Source organism: Astatotilapia calliptera, chromosome 17 (assembly GCF_964374335.1).
Source record: "Astatotilapia calliptera chromosome 17, fAstCal68.1, whole genome shotgun sequence".
NCBI classification, from domain to species: Eukaryota; Metazoa; Chordata; class Actinopteri; order Cichliformes; family Cichlidae; genus Astatotilapia; species Astatotilapia calliptera.
This window is the reverse complement of record NC_137438.1, coordinates 36,450,997-36,457,865: the sequence shown is the minus strand read 5'-3', so window position 1 is coordinate 36,457,865 and position 6,869 is coordinate 36,450,997.

Genomic DNA, 6,869 nt, shown 5'->3' with positions numbered 1-6,869 from the left:
AAGAACACAAATACTTAATTGTGATTATTGATTTTAATTGTTAAATTCAAACCAAAACTGGAAATTTGAACAATTATGCCAAGAGAATTTGGAAAAAAAACAATTATTTCAATCCAATACACATTTTAATCAAAACATTAAGTAGAAAGAAAACTTTAGTTTGAACTTTAAACTCAAATGTTCTCTGGCTTGCACATAAATCCATCATAAATGAATGGAATGCTGCAAATAACTTGCTTTACTTAACATGTTTATCCTCTGAACAAAACAGATGCCCTATTTCTGATTAATCAGACTCAACTTCAGAGTCACAATTCTGGCACACATAAATTGCCTGGCCTGAGGTGCAAGCATCATGGGCCCATTAGTTGCATTTTACGCATTTTACCCAGGTCTCTTTTGGACAACTGTTTGAAAATGGCTCCACACAGACAAGGCAGAAGCACTCTTCATCATCTGATGATGACTCTTGAATTATTTTTCTTCTTTTAGCTGCGTTGTTCTTCATAGGTCCAGATGTTTTCCCCCCTCGCGTCCCTCTCTTTTGAAACAGCTTTTTGCTAGATTCAGCCTTATTCTTTTCTTTTTCTAGTTGCTGCTTCACTGGCGTGTCGGTTAGAATTGCTGATTTGCGTTGTTTTCTTCCTTTGCTGGATGGTTTTCGGCGGCCAGCTTTTGGATATGGCCGGATGTCCTCTGGAGTTGGTAGTCCGCTGTCAGTAATTGCAGTGCTGGGTAAGGGTGAGCTCGTGATAGAGATGGTGCTGGAGCTTGGCAGTTCAGAGTTGGTGCTGGGGCCTAGCAGTGCAGAGTTGGTGCTGGGGCCTGGCAGTGCAGAGATAGTGCTGGGGCCTGGCAGTGCAGAGGTGGTGCTGGGGCCTGGCAGTGCAGAGTTGGTGCTGGAGCCTGGCAGGGCAGGGTCCGGAATAGGGCGATCTGTGATGTAGGATGGTGCAAACTCGGCTTCCAGAAATACATTTCTGTTGTAAGGTTGAATCCCAGCCACCCTAAAACCAGCCTGAATGTTCAATGGGGTTGCAGCCAGAGGATATGCAATTGCCACAATCCCAGGAATGTCATAAATGGACATTGTCTTCCCAGGGTTGTTCCTCATCCAGGCATCACACGTGCTGTTGATGTGCCTCTTTAGTGGCCCGCAGACAGACCTGTCTAATGGTTGGAGCCGATGTGAGCAGTGCGGTGGGAATGACAGCATGATTATGCCATTTTCTTTGGCATAATTGAGTCCATCAATGGACAGATGAGACTCGTGGTTGTCCAAAAGGAGTAAACAGGGCTTCTCCTTTGAACACTTTGTATGTTCATTGAAATGTTGCAGGAAGTCAACAAAGTGTGTGTCTTTCATCCATCCAGAGGAATTTGCCCCTCTTTTGCTGCCGGGTGGCCCGTTGATCAGGAAATGGTCATGGAAGTGGACACGTGGGAAAATAAAGTATGGAGGTAAACTATTCCCTATGGCTGAGACAGCACAGGCCAGTGTGACAAGGGTTCCCCTTTCAGCAGAGGTCAATGACCCTACTTGTTTGAATCCACGTCTGGCCAACACTTTGTCTGGTTTATGTACAGTGGTGACCCCAGTTTCATCAACATTCCAAATGTCTCCTGGTCCAAACTCATATTTGCATAACACTTTCTCTAAGTTGTCAAAGAAAGCATTGACATTCTCTCTGTTGAAGCTACTTGCCCTGGCAAGGCTAGTTGCTTCTGGCTTTCTCAGTGACAATGTTGTATGCTGCTTTAAAAAGCCTGTAAACCACTCTTTGCTGGCCTTTTCTTTTTCTGCCCACAAAGGCACAAACTTCAGTTCGTGTGCCACAGCAAACTGGTAGGCAAGCTTTCTGACCTCACTTGGTGACAGACCAAAATAAATGTCAGCTGACCTAGTAATATATTCAACAAGCTGCTTTTCCAAATCAGGGGAAAAAATCTTCCTTGGCGTTGTATAACCAACCATTGTTGTTGGCATGGCTGTCTGACTTTCAATTTCTTCTCTGGTAATCTTTTGACAATACCGAGTTAGAGTACGGTAATTTATGTCAAAATCCTTTGCTGTACTTCTGATTGATTTGTTCTGCATCTTTACCTGCCTGACTGCCTTTAACATAATGTCAGGTGGTGTTCTGCCACGCTCTGTCTTTCGTTGATAATTTCGAACCATCTTACTTTCTTCCTTCCTTCCTTAATTCCTGCCTCTCCTTCCTTTCTTCAAAAACCTTATTACAAATACAAATGAATTACAATATCAATTTTTTGGAGCATTTATTTGTACTGGGGCAAGTTGTCACATGTGACGACTTGCCCCAAAGTTAATGAGACAACTTGCCCCAAACTGACATTTATGCTAATTTTGGCTAAATGTCAGGGTTAGCTCAACATAGCACATCAGCTGAAGTATCAAAAGACACGTTAATGTCTCCTCTATTTTGTGTAAAATAATAATTTGTAACATCTATACCTAACAAAGTTGTACTGACGAAAATTTAAAGTGATTTATTTTTCCTTTTAGGTCAAAAAAATAAAAAAGATGTGCTCACCTCAGATTAGAGCAGTCTTGACTACATGTGAACAGGAGGTTGACTATAGAAGAAGAAGTCACACAAAGTGGCTATTTCATTTTTGAGATAGAGCCTCTAGTGTTGGAGTTATGAACAGTGTGACAACTTACCCGTGTGACAACTTACCCCGCTCTCCCCTACTGCTGGAGGCCTCGAACTCATCACCCCATCATTGCACTCATGGGACTGAGGTTGTCAGCATGCTTCAAACGAAGCAGCTGCTGAATTGTTAAGGTGCCTGAAATGTGCCTCCCCTCACACTTCTGTGATACTGGGACAATCGATATTTATGACTTTCTTTTTTTTTAAAAATTACAACCCACCGAGCACAACCTCTTCACAAAAGCAGTTTCCAAGTATGCAAAAAATGGGAATGAAAGCAAGCTTTTCTTCTGTGGGTCTGTCTTAGAATGCACATCCAAGTGCATCACCTGTTGCTAAGGCACTTTTCGCGTCACTTCCGAGTGTGGCAAACGCTTCTGCCGTGTTTGTATCTGTAATTTGGAGGGAAGATACTCTACATGGTCTATTTATGGGAGAACACGTTCCATGTGCTGAAAACCACAAACACTGGAGGTCAAAACACTTGCTAACACAATATGCATCTACAGAATGTATATAAAAGAAGGATATAGCCATCGTGGCAACATCAATTGGCATTACATTAGAGCAGCGGTCCCCAATCTTTTTTGTGCCACGAATCGGTTTATGTATGACAATATTTTCATGGACCAGCCTTTATGGTGTCACGGATGAATACAACAAAGTAAAACCAGTACCGGTACCAAAAAAAAAAGAAAATTTATTCATAACACACGGGAAAAGACACAGGCATCGTCTGTTGTCTTCATCTCCATTATCAGTCATCATAATTTTACCATCTCTGTGCAAGTCTGCAAATTTCTTTATTAAAATCATAAGATTCTTAAATCTTATGATTTATTTATATAATCAAGTCTCTCTGTGCCTGGGTCCTCGTCACAAAACATGACATCACTGTTTTGTACAGTTTAACACAATTTAATCCCCACATTTGTGAAAGAAAAACAAAACACTTTATTGAAAAGTCTGTAACAAAACCATCAAATCTGATAAAGGTTATTTAAATGCTGCTAAAGAAGAATGGATTGGAATTTGAAAAAAAAATACATATCCTAACCTTAATTACTGGAGGAGAATAATGAATGATGCTCACAGTGAGTAAATAGTAAACTGAGTGCATTTTCTGGACAGAGATTCACTTTTAATGTGTATGTATAACATAATACAGATACATAAAAATACAATCCATAAATAGAAGAGTCCTTGAAATGTACAAATGTACAAAATACTATTAAAAATTTAGAAAAATTGAGACACCTTGGCCTCTGGTACAATGTATACAATGTATGAAAAGATCTTTACTGCAGATGCTACTATGGCTTTGCAGATTTTTTTCTTTTCTTTTAACCTGAGGTTGGTAAATCTGTCTATCACATTTTGGTGGTCAAGTCTCTCAAGCATCTCTTTCTCAACTGACATCACAGCCAGGTGCTGGAGTCAGCTTTGACCCATGGTCCTTCTCAGCCAGGTATGGAGCTGACTCAAGACACTAAAAGACCTTTCACAGCTACAGTTGCTAACTGGGTTTGTTAGGGCAACCCGAATAACAGTTTTCAGTGTGGGGAAGATCTGATTATCCAGAAGATTGTACAATGTTAACATATCTGGAATGGCACCAGCCTCACTCTTGAGCTTCAAAAAGTTTTTGGCAACCGTGACTTCCTCTGACTGAAGCTCAATATGGTAATGCAGTGCCAGGGCTGACAACCCAGTTTGTTTAGCAGATTCTGTATAGCAGCTTTAATATAGGGAGAACACAACTTCCAGATTGTACGAGTAAAATTAGTTGGGGTTTTTTCTTTGCCAGTTTAACAGTTTCTGTTTTGCCTGTTTTGGGGGTGCTTTGCACTTTTTAGCACTTCTATGTTGGCTTTATTTTTCTTCCCCGGACATCCCCCCCGTGTACTGTATGGTGAGAGCTGAAATGTAGACAAAATACCTTTTATCTAGCATTACATTAGATCAGGGGTGGGCAACTCCAGGCCTTGAGGGCCGGTGCCCTGCAGGTTTTAGATCTCACCCTGGGTCAACATACCTGAATCAAATGATTAGTTCATTAGCAGGCCTCTGGAGAACTTCAAGATATGTTGAGGAGGTAATTTAGCCATCTGAATCAGCTGTGTTGGATCAAGAACACATCTAAAACCTGCAGGATACCAGCACTCGAGGCCTGGAGTTGCCTACCCCTGCATTAGATTCTGAGGTTTGAGGGAATTGTTTCTAGTTAGCTATTAGAAGGCTGCACTCTAATTAACTAACGCACTTATAAATATAACAAGGATAAATACAGCGATATAAATTTTCCATATCCTACAAAAAATTGTTGAGCAAATTGAATGTACACAAACAATAGGTCTACTACAAGTTTTCATGTAATAGTGCAGCTCTTATCATGTGTGTTCACTTTTGTCTTCTGCAAATTGAGGTTTTCCAATCAGCAGCTTAAAAAAAACATGATGAATACGTTTGTTGAAAGCAAAAAAAAAAAAGTCAAATAACCTTAATATTGTAAAAAGAAAAGAAAAGAAAAGAAATGAAAGCACTATTCCCATATTGAATGAATTCATGCTGCAGAATGTAACCTCCCATCTTTGGTGAGCTAGTTACTCCAGTCAAAGCGGTGAGCTGGTTGTTACATTAAGCCACAGCTTTTCAACATTTCCTCTAGATGCTGGGTTTGAATTTGGGTCTTTCTGGATCTAAATGCTTCAACCAGCAATTTATCATGCAATGCAATCAAAGGAACAGATTTGACTGTACTGCATGAAGCCTGAACTTTGAGTCACCCGTGTTGGGTTTCACCACTTCTCCACACACTTTATATCGGCTCAGTCATGACAACTTACTTTCTCTCAGACAGACATGACATGTTTCAATATTTTGGCTGTCTTTCCCTCCATTAAGTCACAATTTCGATGTCTCGTGGAGATGGACAGAGATGTCTGGTTGCACAGTAAACTAGGACGCCCTATGGTCCTGTCACTGTGGGTAAATCAGAGGGTCTCATAGCTGTTCTCACCCACAGCACATTTTTGCACTGACATATAGCCATTTTTTTTTACCCCCCAGACGCCGCTAAGATAAGATGTCTACCCTGAGGGAGAGGACTGTACACACACTCACAAACAGAAACACACACCCAGACACTCATCCCATCCAATGTCAGTCGAACCCCTCTTAGAAGGTGATAGTTTTTGTTTGTCCGTGTCCTGCTGAGTTCTCCCCTGGAGCAGAGCTGACACCGGAGCAATGCACCTCAATCATCCACAGTCATAAACAGAAAACAAGTCTGAGACATCAAATGGATAAGGAAGACGAAGTGGAGAGGAAGGAGGAGAGGCGCAGACAGAGGAGAAAGCGACTTAAACAAAATACCCCGCAGGGGTTTGAAGACTTGGGTCATGAGGGTGATTGGAGGCTGCGGAGGGGAGGTATCACTTAGAGTTTTCTGGAGGGCACAATGCTTTAGTCATTTCAGTCACACTGATGGAGGTGCATTAATATTGGATGGTGCGATATCCATGCTTGACACAGACCAAGACTCCCAGAGAGAAGAAGCTTTTCTACACTGAGCTGTGAGCAGCCAACATATACAAACTGTGGTATGTTGAAGGCAAGTTTGCAGGTCAAGTAAGACGGCAGTAGAGGTCACGGGGCAGGAGTCCTCCAGTTTACTTGAGGCAAGTGAAAACTTTGTGGCAGACTTGAAAAAACTCTCTGCAACACTGAATATTCATGACGGACTAAACAGCAATCAAGGTCGAAGTTTGGGCAACTCATTTTTAGTTATTTATTTAAAGTTACTAATGAGGGAGCTAACCGTTCTTGTGTTAATAAAACAAACCCTTCCATAATTTTTTAAGGAGCCTATTCAACCCTCCAAGGAGACCGTCTGTTTGTTTGCTTGCCTGTCAGCAAGATTACAGCCGAATTTCATGCAACTTAGTGCAGACACGGAGAGCTGGCAAAGAAAGAACCCATTACATTTTGGTGCGCATCCAGATCAGTTTCTTTAAAACTGCAACATAGGTCACTGACCTTGGGGGAGCTCTGTGTTCTCTTGAGTACCCTTTATGCATAAATGTATCAATGAAGCAAATGTGTTTTAAATATAGTGCACATTTTGTAAATCTGAAATGGCATCACCACGAGCTTATTTTCAAGCAGTTGTTATTTAGTTTTACTTGCGAC